Raw genomic sequence first — 22282 nt, 5'->3', positions numbered from 1 at the left:
TGCAGTTCTAGGCAGTCTATTCTCACAAGCTTTGCTATTATCGTTTGAGAAAGAGTTTAGTTTATTGCTAATCACCTTAAACGGAGAACACCGACGGAGCTGCCCAGGTATTTTTGCAAAGCAGAGTGCTCTTCCTGTATGCACTGATTCTTCAATCCCTCTTTCCGACTCTTGTGTCACATTATTCCGCCGTGAGGAGGAGATAAATAATATAATGCCTGTCATATCAATCGCATATCCGTCCTCGACAATCAGTCCAATATGTGTGTGCGTGTGTGTGTGTGTGTGTGTGTGTGTGCGTGTGTTTGTAAAGCGCGCCTAGACGAGAATAAGCCATGTGTATAACTTCAGTTTTACATTTTTTTTTCTTCTTTCTTTCTTATTTAAATGGTAAAGTTTACAAAAGTAATAATATGCCCATGTTACCGTATTCTCTAGAGTCCGTACCCCAAAATTCTAAATAGCAATTCATTAGTTTATTAGTTTACCCGCATATATATATATATATATATATATATATATATATATATATATATATATATATATATATATATATATATAGCGACGTTAAAAAGAAATTCCACAAGTGTCATTTTTCAAAAACCGCAAATTTAAGCTAAATTGAATGTGACTGTTTAAACAAACTATTCCTCATTTACCTTTTATTCCTCTATAATTTTATCTGTTCATATTTGACTTGAATATGTATTTATAAATATAAATCCATAGGTAACTTTTTTCAATATATATATATATATATATATATATATATATATATATATATATATATATATATATAAGCGAAAATATTTATATATATATAAAAGCGAAAATGTGTGTATGTATGCATGTATGTATGTATGTGTGTATGTTTGTATGTGTGTTTGTATGTCTCGCAAAAACTTTCGACACGGGTCATGGATTTTCACGAGACTGGTATCATTTTAAAGCTGGATCCTTCGCTCGACAAATATCGAAAAATTGGCTGAAAACATTAATTACTTCACCCTAAAATCATCAGTTTTCTACAGGGAGAGGTCAGCAAAAACCGTCCTCTCATGATAAGTTCGCTTCTACGCATGCGCAAATGACGTCGAAACATGATTTAGTTTAAATATTTAAAAAACCGACCCAATTTCGTCAACGTCGTCTTAGCTCAGTTGCTTAGAGGGCGACGTCATTATCTGACGGTTGTATGTTCGAATCGTGCTGTGAGGTGTCATATTTCTTTTATTTCGATTTTTTAAAGTTTAATATTGAGACAGGGTTATTTAAGCCATTTTCATGTTTTTCTAGGGTTTTTATTTTTCAGATTTTTTAAAGAAGTTTTAACGTTCGTTTTTCTGGGGGGGTTTTCATCACATTCGCGTTTTCTTTTCTTTTTTTTTTTTTGTTTCTGTTTTTCCGATTTTTACATTTAACATCGTTCGTTTGCCTTACGTTGTTTTTTTGTGTTTTTTCGATTTTTTGGAGTTTTAGCATTTATTTCATACTAGCGGGGGTACCCGGCGTTGACCGAGTGTTTAGAGGTGTGTGTTGGTGGTGGGGGGATAGATTAAAACAACCCTGTTAAAGAAAAAAACGTTGGTCGGTTGTTTGGAGGTGTAAAAGAAAAAAATAGTTTTAGTGTAAAGGTAGGCTTGAACCCCGAACGTTTGACGCAGAGGTGGAAAGGAAATGGAAAAAAAACCCTGCGACCTGACCATCTCGACCACGCGAACAAATGAATGGATAAGTGTGTTAAGTGAACGTTTATAAACCGAAATTAGCAGGTGCGACAACGTCAAGTTGCGGAAGCCAGTTTCTGTTTTCCCAGGTACGTGGCGATCTAACAATAAAAAACACACAAAAAAACTAACGTAAGGCAAACGAACGATGAAAACAGAAAAATGAACACGTGAAAATGGCTTAAATAAGCCTGTTTCGATATTAAAATTTAAAAAATCGGTGGGTACCTGGGTGTTTTTGGGTGTCGCTAAGAATAAGCAAAGTAAAAAAAAAGCAGAAAAACGAACGTTACGTGAAAAATGGCTTAAATAACACTGGTTCGATATTTAAATTTAAAAAATCGAAAAAAAAAACCCATCTCACACCACGATTCGAACCCAAAACGTTTAGATAATGAACCAAGGTCAACCAACTGAGTTAACGCCACGTACATGATATTTGTTAGGTTTTTCAACTATTTAAAGTAAATCAGGTCACGACGTCATCTGACGCATGCGTAGAATTGGTCATTGTCATGAGAGGACCGTTTTTGTTGACCCCCCTCCCCTGTCGAAAATTGTCGAGATCGGGGTGAAGAAGTTAACGTTTTTGGCCAATTTTTCGATATTTTTCGAGCAAAGGATTGAGCTTCGATATGATACCGAGTTTGTGAATTTTCGTCGCGTCTGTCGAAAGTTTTTGCAGACATCCAAACATACACACATACATACATACATACATACATTTTCGCTTATATATATATAGATAAAATATTTAATAATTTACTATTTAATATTTAAAAATATTTACTTCGCTTATTCTTATGTTTTGATTAACACCCCCTGTCCGAGCACACACACCTCTAAACACACGGGCAAGGCCGGGTACCCCCCCCGCTAGTCAATATATAAAAGCAAAAGTGTGTGTGTGTTTGTGTGTTTGTGTGTTTGTATGTGCGCCAAAATCTTTCGACATACAGAACAAAAATTCACAAATTTGGTCTCATATTAAAGCCCGACCCTCTGGACGACAAATATCGAATTTTTGGCCAAAAAGGTCACCTCTAAGTTATTCAGCTGGCCGCTTTCTACGGGGGGGACAACAAAGTGACATTTTAACGATATTTATACGTAATTTAATAAACGCTGAGTCATGTCACGTGACCTTGACGTCAGCAAGCTGTAATGGCGGTCTGTATATAAAAACATTGCATATGATAAGAGATTGTTATTGCTAAAAAATGAAACAATCATACAAATTACAATATTAACTTACACGTTATGAAAACGTTACCAAAGTTATTATCAGGTTAAAAATAGTTAGATACGATAGCTAAACGAAAAATAACAAGCCAAAAATGTAAAGTAAAAAAAATACGCTTAAAAAATATTAAGGATCGATGTTTTTACAAAAATACAAAACCAAACGCCAAACACAAACAGAGAGAGAGGGGGGGAGATGTCTAGACAGGAAACGAGATTCGTTTTACTATGTTTTAAAATGTAAACAAATGCATCTAAATCTAAAACATTACATATACGAAATGTGAGTGAATGGATTTGATCACATCCCAGGCATAAATCCTCTTTATTTTCGAGTAACGTTTGTTTCTCTACAGCTTGAGATCGCAGGTATAACCTCCCCCTTATTTTCTTAGTGGGAGAGGGGGCGAAAGATGAGACCGCTTGAATTCTAAGAACAGATACTACACTTTGATCTTGGCCAAAAACCAAGTAACCGTCTTATACAGCTAAATTTTCTACCGAGCATTATCTTCTATTATAAAAAAAAATGCATAATTTATATTTATTGATTACTAAATTGAGACAAGATGTCATATTCCAAAAATCACATCTGCACTAAAGCATTTTTATTTAGAAGGCCATCCTTATTTTCGAGTGACGTGTGTTTCTCTAAAGCTTGACATGCAAAGCATGACCTCCTCCTTATTTTCTTAGTGAGAGTGGGGCGGGGGCCTGGGGGGCGAAAGATGAGATCGCTTGACTTCTAAGAACAGATACTACACGTTGATCTTAGCCAAAAGGGTATTTATTTGCTCCCCCACCGAGCAAATTAGGCACGCACAAGGCCGATTTTTAACGTGAGGATTGAAGGGGAAATGGGGACCAACTCCCCGGGGAATTGGGGAGCTGGTAGTAACAATTGGTATGAAGGGTTGCCCCTACATTGACCAAGGTTTTATGTGTTTGGCTGCCCCCACATATGGTTTTTTTTTTTTTTTTTGCAGTATCTGCCGGAAAGATACTACACTTTGATCTTGGCCAAAAGGCTAAGTAAAAAAAGATACGTATTATATATTTATTCAAAACATCACACATCGCTTAACTGCTGATACCAAATTCTTAAATAAAAACATTATTATTCAGAAAGCCATTCTTAGTATTGGGAGGTTATGTTTTTTTATATAATCTCCAGTTAAGGAGGAAGGGTTTTTAGGAATTCATGTAAAAGTATTATGTACTAGCAGACTACCCGACATAGGTGGAAATACATTGAATGTTTCCGAGCAGAATAATCAGCGTTGCCTGGGATCAGATAAGATTGGTTAATATATGTACTAGCCTATTACCTGGCGTCACCCGGGATTGTATTACATAGCTGTACTAGCAGAATACTCGACGTAGCCTAAGATTGGATAAAATTAGTGTATATGTACTAGCAGAATACTCCATGTCGCCGGCGATTGTAAAACATAACACTAGCATGACATTTGTACTAGAAGCTAACCCGGCTTTCGAAGGTGCTTGTGCAGTATAGGTCCGATTAAAAAGTCATATAGGTCCGTGTGCAGTATAGGTCAAATTTGAACATTTTGAATGTCCTTGTGCAGTATATGTGTGATTGGACAATTTTGAGGGTGCTTGTGTAGTATAGGTCCGATTTGACAATTTTGAAAGTTCTTGTGCAGTAAAGGTCCGATTTGACAATTTGGAAGGTGCTTGTGTCGTATTGGTCTGCTTTTACAATTTTGTAAGTGCTTGTGCAGTATAGGTCCGATTTGACAATTTTGAAGACACTTAGCAGTATAGGTCCGATTTGACAATTGTGAAGGTGCTTGTGCAGTATAGGTCCGATTTGATAATTTTGGAGGTGCTTGTGCAGTATAGGTCTGTATGGAAAAATGTTGAAAGTGGTTGTGCAGTATAGGTTTGATTTTACCATTTTGATTGTGCTTGTGCAGTATAGGTCCGATTTGAACAATTTTAAAGGTGTATGTGCATTAAAGGTCCGATTTGAAAAATTTTGAAAGTGCTTGTGCAGTATAGTTGCTTTTGACAATTTTGTAGGTCCTTGTGCGGTAAAGGTCCTATTTGTCCATTTTTTGTGCAGTATAGGTCCGATTTGACAATTGTGAAGTTGCTTGTGCTGTATAGGTCTGATTAGACTATTTAAAGTGCTTGTGCAGTATAGGTCCAATTTGAAAAATCTTGAAGGTGCTTGTGGAGTATAGGTCCTATTTTACAATTTTGGAGGTCCTTGTGCAGTATAGGCCTGATTTGACAATTTTGAAGGTGCCTGTGCAGTATAGGTCAAATTTGATAATTTTGATTGTGCTTGTGCAGTATTGGTCCGATTTTACAATTTGGATGGTGCTTGTTCAGTATAGGTCCGATTTGAAAAATTTTAAAGGGGCTTATACATTAAAGGTCCGATTTGGAAAATTTTGAAGGTGCTTGTGCAGTATAGGGCCTATTTGACCATTTTGTAGGTCCTTGTGCAGTATACGTCTTATTTGACAATTTTGAAGGAGCTTGTGCAGCATAGGTCCGATTTGACAATTGGGAAGTTGTTTGTGCAGTATACGTCCTATTCGACGATTTTAAAGGTGTTTGTGCATTATTTCCTATTTGACAATTCTTCATGTCCCTGTGCAGTATAAGACCTATTTTACAATTTATAATGTCCTTGTGCAGACAAATTGAAAAGTGGCTTATGCATTAAAGGTCTGATTTGAAACATTTTGAAGGTGCTTGTTCAGTATAGGCCCTATTTGACCCTTTTTGTAGGTCCTTGTGCAGTATACGTCCTATTTGACAATTTTTAAATAACTTGTGCAGTATAGGTCCGATTTGAAAATTTGGAAGTTGTTTGTGCAGTATACGTCCTATTTGACAATTTTTCATGTCCCTGTACAGTATAGGTCCTATTTTACAATATTTTACAATTTATAATGTCCTTGTGCAGTATAGGGTCGATTGGACAATTTTGATGGTGCTTGTGCAGTATATGTCCGTTTTGACAATTTTTAAAGTTCTTGTACAGTATAGGTCCGATTTGACAATTTTGAAGGTGCTTGTGCAGTATCGGTCCGATTTGACGATTTTGTAAGTGCTTGTGCAGTATAGCTCCGATTTGACAATTTTGAAGGTGCTTGTCCAGTATAGTTCTGATTTGAAAAATTTTGAAGGTGCTTATGCTCTATAGATCCGATTTTACAATTGTGAATGGGCTTTTGCATTATAGGTCCTATTTGAAAATCTTGTAGGTCCCTGTGCAGTATAGGTCATATTTGATAATTTTGAATGTCCTTGTGCAGTATATGTTCGATTGGACAATTTTGAGGATTCTTTTGTTGTATAGGTCTGATTTTACAATTTTGAAGTAATTGTGCACTATAGGTCCGATTTGACAATTTTGAAGGTGCTTGTCCAGTATAGGTCCGATTTGACATTTGTGAAGGTGCTTGTGCAGTATAGGTTTGATTTTAAAATTTTGATAGTGCTTGTGCAGTATAGGTCCGAATATACAAGTTTGAAGGTACTTTTTCAGTATAGGTCCAATTTGACAATTTTGAACGTGCTTGTTCAGTATAGGTCCGACTTTACAAGCTTTAAGGTACTTTTTCAGTATAGGTAAAATTTTACAATTTTTTAGGTGCTTGTGCAGTATAGGTCACATTTGACAATTTTGAAGTTGTTTGTGTTGTATAGGTCTGCTTCGACTATTTAACGTGCTTGTGCAATGTAGGTCCGATTTGAAAAATCTTGAAGGTGCTTGTGCAGTATAGGTTCTATTTTACAATTGTGAATGTCCTTGTGCAGTATAGGCCTGATTTGACAATTTTGGAGGTGCCTATACCATATACACTTGTGCCCGATATTATTCATACCCCTCGGATCTTTGAGATTTCTATAAGATTATTGCTCAAACCAGAAGGTAGACAATATTAAAGGGATTTCAAACAATAAATCAAGCATAAGCATTTAATTTAAACTCAACAAATAAATAAATTATGCAAGTTTGAAACATTATACAAAGAAAAACAATAATGGCACTAGTTCAAAATTATTCATACCTCTCTTACTAATAGTCAATAGCATGCCCTTTATTCTTAATAACTGCCTGTAACCGTTTTGGATATTTATCAACAAGGTTTTTACAAGCATCAACACTGATTTTTGACCATTCTTCAATGCAGTAGTTCTCCAAATCCCTCAAATTTCTAGGTTTCCGCTTTTTAACCTCAGTTGTCAATATGTGCCAGAGGTTTTCGATAGGGTTCAGGTCGGGACTCTGGCTAGGCCATTCCAAAACATTAATTTGATTATCCTCAAACCATTTCTTGACTATTTTGGCAGTATGTTTTGGATCATTATCCTGTTGAAGGACCCAGTTTGGTCCTAAATGAAGCTTCTCCGCATCCTGTCTAATGTTTTTCTGGAGTATCTCCAAATATTGCTCCTTCTTCATGGTTCCATCTATCTTGACCAAACTACCTGGACCACGAGCCGAAAAGGAGCCCCAAAACATTAGGCTACCACCACCATGTTTCACCGTGGGTATGGTGTTCTTTGGGTTGTAAGCTTCTCCTTTCTTCCTCCAAACGTAAGAAGCATCCATATGGCCAAACAATTCAATTTTTGTTTCGTGAGTCCACAAAATACTTGAGAAAACGGACTCTGGAGAATTCACATGGTTCCTAGTAAACTTTAGACGTGCTGCAAGGTGTTTTCCGGTGTGCAATAGAGTCCTTCTTGGTCTTCTTCCTTTCAGACCATTTCATTGCAGAGTCCTTTGCAATGTTTGCCTTGATATTTTTATGCCAGAAGACTCCAGATTTTCTAAAATGTCCTTAGTAGTGGTGGTTGGATTTGCATTAACACTTCTTACAATATTACTGGTGGCTCTAGCAGAAAGTTTCCTTTTCCTTCCTCTACCAATCAAGTTGTTTGTTGTGTGGTGGCTCTGGAATTTTTTGATGATGCTCTGTACTGTTGCTGTAGGGACCTCAAACTTCTTGGAAATTGACTTTTAACCTAAACCATCCTTATGTGAATTCGCAATTTTAGTCCTAAGATCATTACTAAGCTCTTTTTTCTTCCCCATTCTAATAATTTTTATTCTTTTATTGGTTTTCAGTTGATATCATTTTAATTTCTGAAAAATGCAAAAAACGAAATGAAATTAATCAAAGGTTGTATAAAAGCATTCAAAATAAGAATCAAACAGGAAACAAACAGTCAGAAACTCGATTAATACTGAAAAAATAAGGGGGTATGATTATTTTTGAACATTGCAGATTTTATAAATAGCTGTATATTTCTTTTATTACAAGTATCTCGAGATTTTAAAATGACGAAAATGATCAGAAGAGGTTTATTAAGAATATGTATCAATATGGACGTAAACAATAAATTCTAACAAAGTTACACCTAATAAACTCAATTTTCAAGGGGGGGTATGAATAATATCGGGCACAACTGTAGGTCCAATTTGACAATTTTGTAAGTGCTTTTGCAGTATAGGTCCGATTTTACAATTTTGATTGTGCTTGTGCAGTATAGGTCCGATTTGAAAAATTTAAACGGGGCTTATGCATTAAAGGTCCGATTTGAAAAATTTTGAAGGTGCTTGTGTAGTATAGGTCTTATTTTACAATTTATAATGTCCCTGTGCAGTATAGGTCCTATTTTACAATTTATAATGTCCTTGTGCTGTATAGGTTCTATTGGACAATTTTGATTGTGCTTGTGCAGTATAGGTACGATTTGACAATTTTGAAGGAGCTTGCGCAGTATGGGTCTGATTTGACAATTTTGTAAGTGATTGTGCAGTATAGCTCCGATTTGACAATTTTGAAGGTGCTTTTGCAGTATAGGTCCGATTTGATAATATTGGAGGTGCCTGTGCCGTATAGGTCCGATTTGAAAAATTTTGAAGGTGCTTTTGCAGGATAGATCTAATTTCACAATTTTGAAGTTGCTTGTGCCTCATAGGTCCTATTTGAAAATCTTGTAGTCCCTGTGTACTATAGGTCATATTTGATAATTTTGAATGTCCTTTTGCAGTATATGTTCGATTGGACAATTTTGAGGGTGCTTGTATAGTATAGGTCTGATTTTATAATTTTGAAGGTACTTGTGCAGTATAGGTCCGATTTGACGATTTTGATTGTGCTTGTTCAGTATAGGTCCAATTGGACAATTGTGAAAGTTCTTGTGCAGTAAAGGTCCGATTTGATAGTTTGGTAGGTCCTTGTGCAGTATAGGTCCTATTTGACAATTTTTAAGGAGATTGTGCAGTATAGGTCTGATTTGACCATTTTGAAGTTTTGTGCAGTATACGTCCTATTTGACAATTTTAAAGGTGTTTGTGCTGTATAAGTCCTATTTGACAATTTTTCATATCCCTGTACAGTATAGGTCCTATTTTACAATTTATAATGTCCTTGTCCAGTATAGGGTCGATTGGACAATTCTGATGGTGCTTGTGCAGTATAGATCCGATTTTACAATTTTGAAGGTGCTTGTGCAGTATCGGTCTGATTTGACGATTTTGTAAGTGCTTGTGCAGTATAGCTCCGATTTGACAATTTTGAAGGTGCTTGTCCAGTATAGGTCCGATTTTACAATTGTGATGGTGCTTGTGCAGTATAGGTCTGATTTGAAAATCTTATAGGTCCCTTTGCAGTATAGGTCATATTTGACAATTTTGAATATCCTTGTGCAGTACAGGTCCGATTGGACAATTTTGAGGCTGCTTGTGTAGTATAGGTCTTATTTGACAATTTTGAAGGTACTTGTGCTGTATAGGCCCGATTTGACAATTGTGATTGTGCTTGTGCAGTATAGATCCGATTTGACAATTTTGAAAGTTCTTGACAGTAAAGGTCCGATTTGACAATTTTGTAAGGTGTTTGTGCAGTATAGGTCCCATTTGACAATTTTGAAAGTTCTTGTGCAGTATAGGTCCGATTTGACAAATTTGAAGGTGCTTGTGCAGTATAGGTCGAATTTGACAATTTTCGAGATGCTTGTTCAGTATAGGTCCGATTTGACAATTTGGAGGTGCTTGTGCAGTATAGGTCCGATTTGACGATTTTGTGGTTGCTTGTGCAGTATAGGTCCGACTTGACAATTTGGAAATCGCTTGTGCATTATAGGTCCGATTAAACAATTTTGAAGGTACTTGTGAAGTATGGGTCAGATTTGACAATTTATAAGATACTTGTTGTGCAGTATAGGTCCGATTTGAAAAATGTTAAAGGTGGTTGTGCAGTATGGTTCGGACTTGGCATTTTTGAAAATGCTTGATCACTACAGGTCCGATTTGACAATTATGGAGGTGCTTGTGCACTGCAGTCTAAATCCCAATAAATTATTTTCAAGTTGCTTTTACAGTATAAATATACGTATGCATATTTTTTTTTTTTTGGACACTGTGCATGTTTTACAGCTAGACATGCCAGGTATGATCTCCTTCATATTTTTTAGTGACGTTTGTTTCTCTAAAGCTAGACATGACCTCCCCCTTATACAATCATTGTTATAATATGCGAGTGGCCTCCCTTGGATGTATCTTTGTTGTCGAATACCATTAAAATAATATACAATCATTATAATCTGCGCATCACCTCCCTTTTGATGTAGTTCCATTGCTGAATACCATAGAATAATATACAGTCATTGTTATAATAAGGGAGTGACCTCCCTTGGATGTAGCTTCATTGTCAAATATCGTTCGAATAATATACAGTCATTGTTATTATATGGGAGTGATCTCCCTTGGATGTAGCTTCATTGTCGAATACTGGCCTTTTGGTCAAGATCAAAGTGTAGTATCTGTTTTTCAGATGCTGCACTTCTATTTCTTGTTCTCTTTCAGTGGAGGAGAAATCCTTCACGATTGAGACAATTTTTATTTTTGTATCTTTTCTCCACGTTAAAAAACGACCCTGGTGTCTAACTCTGTCCCGTGGGGAGGCATAGTAAATAGGTACAATTAGAATAATATACAATCATTATTATAATCTGCGAGTGACCGCTCTTGGATGTAGCTTGCTCATTATTAGATGGGTGACTACATGGGAATACAAAATTGTGTATGTAGATAACCAAAGTTAAGCAACAATGAGCTAGGTCATTATTAGATGGGTTAATACTTCATAATACAGAATCACCAAAGGTAAGCAAAAATGAGCTTGGTCATTATCAGATGGGTGACTACTTGGGAACGCAAAATGCTTCATGTAGATCATCAAAGTTAAGCAACATGGAACCTGGCCATTATCTGATTGGTAACTACTTGGGACACCAAATGCTTTATATAGATCACCAAAGTTAAGAAACATTGAGCCTGGTCATTATGAGATGGGTTATTACTTGGGAACATTAAATGGTTCATGTAGATCACCAAAGTTAAGTCACATTGTTTCGGACATTCTCAGATGGGTGACTATTTGGGAAAATAAAGTGCTTTGTATAGATCACTAAAGTTAAACAACATTGTCTCGGTCATTTTGAGATGAGTGACTACTTGTGAACACCAAATGCTTTATGTAGATCATCAAAGTTAAGCAACATTGAGCCTGTTGTTAATGTAAAAATGATGATGAAATGCGACCTATTTGATTAGTGTGTTTTAAATAAAATAAACAGCCCAAACAATGTGTCAAAGTTATTATTTTAGTAAGAGGGGGGCAATAATGTGGATTAAATCATGAGAAATGATTGTCGAAATTAATAACATATTCAAGAATTTTGAAAAATACAGGAAATGTAAGTTATATGATTGGTGTGTTTTTAATGAAATAAACAGCCCAGTCTCAAAGTTATTATTTTAGTAAAAGTTAAGAAACACTGTCTTGGTCATTCTCAATGAGGTGACTACTTGGGAATACAAAATGCTTTATGTATCTTACCAAAGTTAAGCAAGAATGAGACTGGTTATTATCAGATGGGTGACTACTTGGGAATACAAAATGCTTTATGTAGCTTACCAAAGTTAAGCAAGAATGAGACTGGTTATTATCAGATGGGTGACTACTGGGAATACAAAATGCTTTATGTAGCTTACCAATGTTAAGCAAGAATGAGCTTGGTGATTATTAGATAGGTAATTACTTTGGAATACAAAATACATTTTGTAGATAACCAAAGTTAAGCAACAATGAACTGGGTCATTTTCAGATGGGTGACTAAGTAGGAATACATAATTCTTTTTTTTAGATAAGAAAAGTTACGGGCTTGGTAATTATTACACCGGGAACTACTTGGGATTACCAAATGCTTATTTAGATCACCAAAGTTAAACAACAATTAGCTTGGTTATTATAGGATGGGTAACTATTTAGGAATACAAAATGCTTTATATCGATCACCAAAGTTAAGAAACTTTGTCGTGGTCATTCTAAAACGGGTGACTACTTGGGAATACAAATTTCTGTATGTAGCTTACTAAAGTTAAGCAAAAATGAACCTGGCCATTATCAGATGGGTGACTACTTTGGAATACAAAATGCTTTATGTAGATAACTAAAGTTAAGATACAATTAGATTTGTCATTATCAGAGGAGTGACTACTAGGGAATACAAAATTCTTTGAGTAGATAACAAAAGTTCAGCAACAATTAGCTTGGTCAATATTTGATGGGTGACAATTGGTATACAAAATTCTTTATGTAGATCATTGTTTTGGTCATTCTCAAATGAGTGACTACTTAAGCATACAAAATGCTTTATGGAGCTTAGAAACGTTAAGCAATAATGAGCCTGGCCAGATCACTAAAGTTAAGCAACAGTGTGTGAGGTCATTATTAGATGTGTGATATATAGATCACCAAAGTGAAGCAACATTGTCTTGGTCATTTTCAAATGAGTGACTACTTAGGAATGCTTTATGTAGCTTAGCAAAGTTAAGCAACAATGAGCCTGACCATTGTCAGATAGGTGACATTTTTGGAATACAAAATGCTTTATTGTAGATCACTAAAGTTAAGCAACAGTGTGTGAGGTCATTATTAGATGTGTGACTACTTGGGAATACAAAATGCTTTATGTAGATCACTAAAGTTAAGCAACAGTGTGTGAGGTCATTATTAGATGGGTGACTACTTGGGAATACAAAGTGCTTTATGTAGATCACTAAAGTTAAGCCCCGCTAGTATATATATATATATATATATATATATATATATATATATATATATATATATATATATATATATATATATATATATACTAGATAGATATAATATATATATATAAATATATATATATATATATATATATATATATATATACTAGATAAATATAATATATATATATATATATATATATATATATATATATATATATATATACTAGATAGATATAAGAGAGAGAGAGAGAGAGGGGAGGGGAGGAGGAGAAAGCGGATAGGTATGTAGAGAGAGAGAAAGAAATAGAGACTTTTCTTTATACTCACGTAACATAAGCTAAACAAATTGAGATAAACTTAGATAACGATAGCATTGTGTACGAGAGAGAAAGAGTGAGAGAAACAGAGAAAGAAAGATACAGAGACAGTAGGCCAGGGGTAGCTAGAGAAAACATGAATCTTGCCACAAGTTGCCATGTAACGAAGAAGAAGTATTGTGGTGTTTTTGTAAATGCGACTCTGTAATTTGGGGTAAGACACTTGTAGGTTGTACAGTGCCAGTACTGATAAGTCGGATCTGTGAACGGCATTGTTCATCTTCTTCTTCTTCTTCTTCTTCTTCTTCTTCTTATTATTATTATTATTATTATTATTATTATTATTATTATTATTATAATAATAATAATAATAATAATAATAATAATAATAATAATAATAATAAAAAAATAAAAATTCAATAAAAATTCAATAAAAAATACTGTTTGTTTTTTTCAAAAAGAATTACTACAGTTTTGATTTATTTTATTCGAAGAGTTCCAAAGTCTTCATTTCATTGTTGGTGGTTTAAATCAAATGCGGTATAATTTCGGCACGAAGGATAGCATTGTATCTTTTACACATCTCATGGGTTCAAGCAATTATAGACTTGGCAAACTCATGAATTCATCCCCGAAATTGATAAAATAAGCGTGAAAGTTTATAATGAAAAATCATTTAGGAAAATAACTCTATATCGATAGTTTTGACAAAGACTCATTCCAAAACAAGTCGGACACACTAAAATCAAAGATGGCGATTTGTGAAGGGCTCTTTCAACACGTATACTCCAAAATTCGGTTGTTTTTAGTTAAATGTACAAAAGTAAGCCGTGTTTTTCCACATATCTAAAAATTTATCATCTCTATGATATAAAAAGTTTGTAAAACTTCTAACAGTGTCTTTATTGTATGGCAGCGACGAGAAAATAGTTATTTTTAATTAAATTCTAATTTGCTTAATACGAGGTTTTAATTTTGTCGGTAATGAAATCAATATTTAAAAGAATAGTGCATGTATTAATCGATTATATTGGGACAATGGGTTCTCCATATTCTTTATATTTAATTTGTATGTTGTAATGAGTCCATTATGTGTTAGTAGCCGAAGTCACGAGCAGACCGACCATCTACCAACAGCATACCTAACCACCTGCCCCTCCACACGAGCTGCAGACAATCAGCCGATAACTCCTACCAATCTCTCTCTCTCTCTCTCTCTCTCTCTCTCTCTCTCTCTCTCTCTCTCTCTCTCTCTCTCTCTCTCTCTCTCCAAAAGTAAAAGAATAATAAATCACATAGGAACAAAATCGAACATCGCAACAAATGAGAGTAAGGTTTCTGGTTGGTCAATTTAAAAGAGGCGAAAAAGAAATTTTAGTGGGAAAACAGGACCACGAGGTGAAAATTTTTTTAGAAATCATTCCACTCATGGCCGATGCCCATGAAATGCGCATAAAATCTCACGTCTCGTTTAGAAAGGCAATAGTGAGAACCAACCGTATATCCAGCCGCATTTCATGCGCTAAAGTCATTCACGCGAAGATGAAAAAGAAACCACCATTGTTCATGAGTATCCTGTGTTATGATGAAGCTAAGACGGATATATGAGACATGTCTTAACTCAGTCCAAGCTGAGACGAAGGATTACGAAATTTTCGCAGGATAACTTGATGCTCGTTCGAACTACGAGGGACTGGATTTAAAATCAACTTGAAACTCGTGTCTGGAGAATAGATGATTTACGATAGGATTATAACGGATTGATAACTCGCCACCTCAGAGTTTAGAAGATTTGGCGAAAATGAAAGGACCAAGATGGGCAATTGAAAGATAAATGTGAGCATGAAAAGTAATATGGTTAAGCTTAAACATGGAAAAGTAAAGAACTAGTTGTTAAAACTGGAAAAGAAAAGGACAAGATATTTTAGTAAAAAATATAATAAATTTATAATTGAAAATATTGCAGCATTAAAATTGATTATATAATATTAAATTGAATTAAACAAATTTAATGCTGCAATATTTTAAGTTTAAATTTACTATATTTTATACTAGAATATATTGTCCTTTTCTTTTCCAGTTTTAACAACTAGTCCTTTAGTTTTCCATGTTTAAGCTTAACCATATTACTTATATATACATATATATATATATATATATATATATATATATATATATATATATATATATATATATATATATATAGAAGATCCATTAGTGTTTTTATTTATATTTTTTATTAGAGATTCTGTTGTATTTAATTGTTTCGTTTACCTGAGCGTTAAGAGAGTTATTTCCTTTGTTTATTTGCATCACCGCTTTTTTGGGACATTTTTTTTTTTTTTTTTTGTGTGGAACAACAGTGAAAATAAGAACACTCAAGTCGAGGTTCGGTTAAGGAATACGTGTATTAACAATAATGTACAAAGATAGGAAAGCGTGTATATTTGCTGGGCACTCGGCTAGCAGTTGAAGTGCAGTCGCGCATCTCTCTCACCGGTGTTGAAATTACTAGCGCTATTTATAGGCCGGTATAACCCCCCTTCTCCTTCGAAAATATCCGGATGGGATTAATAACGTTTTTGTTTTGGGTTCACCCTAATCAATTCTGTTGCTTTCCGTTTTCTGTTTGATCTTCCGTTCTCCGGAGCCGTCTCTGGTATCGGCACCTGAAAAGTTTCAAACACTGTGTCCATGATGTCCTCCTCGGGCGATCTGGTCACCTCACTGCTCGAGTATCTTTTCCCAATTTGGTTAGTGTGACGTTTGTGCACGAAGTCTGGTCCCTTAATCATGTAGACCATGTTGCCTATTGGTTTCTCAACAATGCCGGACTCCCAGAAAGTCTTATTTTTGTGAATCTTGTAGAAGATCCTTTCGCCAACTTTATACCGTTTTATTTTTTAATCGTTTTTTTTTTTAAGTTTGGCCTATCCTGGTTTGGTAACAACTTGTAAAAAATCGATCTAACCTTGTGTCTGAACATAACCTCAGCAGGTGGCTTCGACATTTCGATGTTTGCATTCGAAGTGACTCTGTAGACTTGTAAAAGTCGTTGGATTGGCTTATCCGTCGGTTACCCACTAGCTTTTTTCAGAACTCTCTTGAATGTGTCAATGAATTTCTCTGCTTGTCCATTACTTCTTGGGTGGTATGGCGGAATGGTTATATGCTCGATTAGATGATCCTCGCAAAAATGTTTAAATTCGGTAGTTTAAATTGCGTTCTATTGTCTGTAACAATGCAGTCTACTACTCCAAACCTAGCGAATAGTTCATACAGGAAATTGATAGTTACATCGGATGTGGGATTCTTACATTTTAATACTTACGCCCATTTAGATAGGTTGTCTACAGCAATGAGATATTATAACCCATCTAGCGGTCCTGCAAAATCTAAATAAATCCTATACCAAGGCCGGTCCGGTTTTGCCCACGATCCGAATTGAGTCGGAGGAGCTTTCATAGCTAATGCGCATCCTCTACGCTCCCTGATTTTTTCTCTGGTTATTTTTTGAAGTCAAATTTTTCTTTTGCTGGATCGTTTTAATATGCGACACTCCGCTTTCCTCTATGTCACAACTGTCTTGTTTCAACGCAGTCTTCCGCTAAGTTTTGTAGTTTTAAATTCGGTTCGTTTTCGAGTTTATTTAAAACACGACGCTTGATTTCAGCGTCTTTATTTAAGACCAGCCCTTGCACAAATATTAAACATTTAAAATTATCTGATGATAATTCCTCCAGTTTAAAATCGTCGCAATGCTTGTTCACTATACTTGCATAAGTAGTGTAGTCGTCTTTCTCTGTTCTAGTAACATGCATACATTTATATCGCCTATGGAAAAGAGACGTTTTTTGCAGAAAACAGTTCTGTAAGTAGCGTAACTGTTTCTTGGAAGCTCAACTCACTGGGTTTTTTGGGGAGAATAAAATTCACGAACTTTGTATGTTTGGCTGCTCCTAATTTTCTTAGCAAAAGCCTAACTTTTTTCGCCGGTGACCAGATACTACAATCCGATATAAAAATATCCTCATATCGTCTATAGTACTGGACGAAAGTGACATTGTCTTCTGGATTATAATTGAAATTTTCAATAGCGGCTCACACAGCTCTTTGAGAAAATGCGTTATGATTATCGTCCGCTTTAGTTAATTGTGTCGCCTCCAGAATTTTTCTTTGTTCCTCCTGTGTTTTCATCAATATTTCCTCGAAGCGTTTCTGTTGTCGAAGCATTTTTTTCTTCAAATGCTTGTTTAAATCTTTCCTCTCTTTCTACTTGTTGTTGAATTTGCTGTTTTTGCAACGCGAGATTTTGCTCTGCCTGGAATTGGAACAATTTCAACAGTGAATCTTTGGATTTCGCATCCATCATACGAATTCAGTTTACAATTTACGCTTGTATTAAATAAATATTCCTTAGTAAAAATCTGTTGTGTCGTGGAACCACAGTGAAAATAAGAACAATCAAGTTGAGGTTCTGTTAAGGAACTAGTGTATTAACAATAATGCACAAAGATAGGAAAGCGTGTGTATCTTCTGGGCACTCGGCTAGCAGTTGAAGTGCAGTCGCATCTCTCTCACCGGTGTTGAAATTACTAGTGCTATTTATAGTGCTAATCTGTGTAAATTCCTCTGTTCAAGGAAGGCCGGTATAACAATTATTATTATTATTATTATTATTATTATTATTATTATTATTATTATTATTATTATTATTATTATTACTTTTATAATCATGTATTCACACATATATTTATACATATACCTATATCTCTTTTCTACAATTATATAAATGCAACTTTCTCTGCGTGGGTGTGAGTTTGTTCCATACAGACTCCGAAACAGCTGAACAGATTTTTTTTTTAATTTACAGAACTTTAGTGTATAAGTCTGGGAGTGATCTCATTTAAGTTTGGTCTCAGAATACCCCCACTACTTACCAATAATCGAAACCGTTATTTTAATTTATCTATCATCGGTAAAATCACTTTTTCCATTCGTCGCTTAGCAATAATGATAGAACAACGGGCCGTGAAAATTCCTCTGTGGGTTAGTTGATAATGTGTTTTTTGTTTTCTTTTTTGTTTTTAGGGGGGGGTTTTTGCATGACGTGGTCTGTAGGTTCAAACGTACATTTCTTCTTTTTTTTTCATTAACTGCAAAGAATTTTATAAGACTTGAAAATTTATGTGTGCTTTTTTTTTTTTTTGTCAGGAAGTGGTCTGTAGGTTCAAACCCCGCACGTAACTTTCTTAATGTTTTTTTTCATTAAGTGGAAAGAAATTTATCTCTATCTCTTCTCTACTTATATAGAAAAGGCTCTGTGTGTATGTGTGTGTTCCCTGTAGACTCCAAAACGACTGGGCCGTTTTTTTTTTTAAATTTCACATACATGTACCTTATGTGCCTGGGAGTGTTTTTATATAGGTTTTGTATCGCAATACTTCTGATAAGTATAAAAAATCAATAATCGAAGAAATCTGATTAAAGAAGAAACAGTCCAATTTTGGTCAAAGTTAGCACTTTTATGCAGCCTACCAACATAACTGCATTCAAGAAGTTTTATCACCACACAAGCAGAATGGCTCGGCCTATAAAATCAACAGTAGGTTCTTTGATGAGACAGAGGCGCGTTCAAAATGAACTCTTCTCTTTAGAGTATAATTGGACAATTGTACTTGACTTTTACATTTTAAACTTAATTCATTTCATTATATACAATTAAAAATAATTTCATGGAATCAACAGTAGGTTCTCTACAGTGCAATGTAGACTACAATGAATTGTGGACTAAGTCACTACGGGAGGGCATGTGAAGCTTCCTCTCAGTGCACAGCGGTGAGTTCCTGACTAGGGCGGGTAATCAATTGATTTGATTGACGAATGAGTGATTTCACCGATTCAATGACAATAAAAATGGAACACTTGTTAATCCTCTTCAAATCCCGAACAACGTCGGGTCGTCGTGCTAATATATATATATATATATATATATATATATATATATATATATATGTGTGTGTGTGTGTGTGTGTGTGTGTGTGTGTGTGTGTGTATATATATATATATATATATATATATATATATATATATATATATATATATATAAGCATGCCTTAATGCCATTACGAGAGGCTTGATTATTTATTCTCTTTCTTGTTAAGTTAGAAACAAAAAAAGATTTGGATGAAAAAGTAGTAAGGGTAATATCATTAATAAATTTTAAATGTTTATCGATTTTCCAATTATATCAGCTTCATTTTGTGGCGAAATTTTCTCGTAAGAAAAGGGAAAGACACGAATAAATAAATAAAAAAAAGGCTGTTCGCATTTGGCTAAACTCGTTAAGAAGCAGGTGTCCGAACTAAATGAGACAGGAGAGTACAATATCGTACACTTGCGATCACATGCACCTACACAAATGCAATCACTTGCATAAGTTGAAATCCTTACGATGGGTTGGCGGATGGAATTAGGCAAATGAATTCCACCGCGTTCAAACCAGACCGGATCAGCTATTTTGGGTTGTCTCGTTTACGCCATATCGAATTCTTTTAAAGTTCTATAATGACATAGTCATGTAGACACATCGGTTCCCGTTGGATCACTAAAGTTAAGAGACGTTGAGGTTGGCCAGTGTTTAAATATGTTTAAATTTGATAAGACCAGATAGAGTATGTATATAAGTCAAAATTTGATGTAGAGCAAATTTTCTATAATAATTATCTTGTATATCGTTTATTTTTTCAATTTCTGTTACATTTTTTTTTTTTTGTATCTAACTTATTTTTATATAAGTCGAAAGTTTGTTTGTCATTAAAGATAAATAAATTATTTTTTTTTTTTTTAGAAAAAGACACAAACGCACGTCGTTATTTGGCTTTCTAATTTCCATAATACAAGCCTGGGTGTCCGGCGTTTGGGGGTGTATGTTGAGCAAAACAAAACAAAAACAAACAATAAAGTGGTAGTATGCAGGCAAGCTTGAATCCGTACGGCGAAGGAGGAAAAGAACGTGAAAAAAAAAACATGGCGTCTTTGCTGTTGCGCCTATCTCCAAACCTAAAGTGACGAAAGTTTAAATTAAGGCTAGTCAATCGAAAAGAGGGGATGACTTTCGAAAATATCGGCGAAAAAAGCGACACCTCTCTGTAGAAAAGTGCCCAGTTGAGGATGAAAGAATTAATGTTTTTAGCCAATTTTTCGATATTTGTCGTCCGAAGGATCGCGTTTCAAAACGATAAATCTGTCTCCTCTGCCGAAAGTTATACATATATACATGCATGCATACATACATTCAAACAGACAGGTGAGATTTATATTATAAATCTATATAATTATAAAACTCAAATGACCTTGTAACGAGTGATGTAACCCACTTTCTGGTTTACGACATCCAGTTGTGCATGCGCGTATAAACATTAACCCATAACAACGTAAACAAATAAACACAAATCGCTTCTTTTGCAGATTTTGACCTGCACACTGAAATATTAACGTCATAATTTCGAAATTATTATTTAACATGGGAAGAGTGGAGGTGTTTTGCAACTATTCTTTATTACAACTATACTGTCGCTATTTTCTTACAACTAAACAACTTTAACCCGTTGACAAACATAAGAACAACTGTAGTAAAGCCAAGACTACTACTACTACTACGACTACTATTACTCTCTATCCATCCCTTTTCCTTCCTTCCTTCTTCCTTTTTTTATTTTTATTTACATTTCTAGATACAAAATAGTTGTGTGAGAACGGTGAATTTGTTGACACATTTACTAATCTGTTTCAATATTAGTTTTATTTTATTTATTTAGGTTTTACTTTTTTGCTTCAGGTTTTATTAATTATTTTTTTTTTTTTAGATTTTAAGTTTCTATAACTTGGTTGAAGGATTCCAATATGGGGTTTTCATTCTTATCTTTCTCATCGGTAGGTTATGTGCGCTTTCGCTGCTAAATGACTTTCGTCGGCGTTCGATTCGTAGGAAAATCATGTTTAATTTTCGATTTTTCAGCAATTATTCAGAAAAATAGGTTACTTTACACGAATAGGGAGGATTTTTTGTTCATGTTTGAGTGATACATCTTTGATTTTTCATTTTAATATACTTTCATAGAAATGTTTCTGTTATGTCAAAAAAAATATTTTCTTTGCGTCACAAGTGTCACGCTCATACATGAATTCCATAGCTTATATAACATACTGACCCAATGGGTCACGGGTAGACTAGTATATATATATATATATATATATATATATATATATATATATACTAGCAAAAGTACCCGTCGTTGACTGGGTTCAAAACAGTCTACAGAGAATGAACTCTGATTTATTAAAGTATGATAGGTTATGAAAAGGAAGGGTTGTAAAGAGATAGCTTCGAATTCGGGATATCAAACCAAAGCAAAATATGATGAAAGTAAAAATAAAATAGATAAACCCAATAATTTATTATACCATACCTGTTCACACTGAAACACTTATCACAATATTCTGTGGATCTATATTAAAAAACCTTGTTAAACTTTGTGACATATTTCCATTCTATGGAGGTCAGACGCGAACGAACACCCTATAATTTTATTATACCATATTTCTTCAAACTGAAACATAATTATCAAAGTATACTTACGCAGATTGATATGGAAAGTCTTTATTAAAGTTTGTGCCTATTTCTATTCTATGGAGGCCAGGCGCGAACGCAGACACCACAATTTTATTATACCATCCCTATTTAAGTTAAAACATACTTATCAAAGTATTCTTATGTACATCTATATCAAAAACACTAGTAAACTTTTTTTTAATTTTTAAATTTTTTATTTCCATACTTTGTGAACCAGGCGCGTATGCAGACCCCACAATTTTAA

The sequence above is a fragment of the Euprymna scolopes genome, chromosome 15 (assembly GCF_053919585.1).
Source record: "Euprymna scolopes isolate OS-2025 chromosome 15, ASM5391958v1, whole genome shotgun sequence".
NCBI classification, from domain to species: domain Eukaryota; kingdom Metazoa; phylum Mollusca; class Cephalopoda; order Sepiida; family Sepiolidae; genus Euprymna; species Euprymna scolopes.
The sequence above is the reverse complement of the archived record's forward strand: the minus strand, read 5'-3'. Positions refer to the sequence as shown.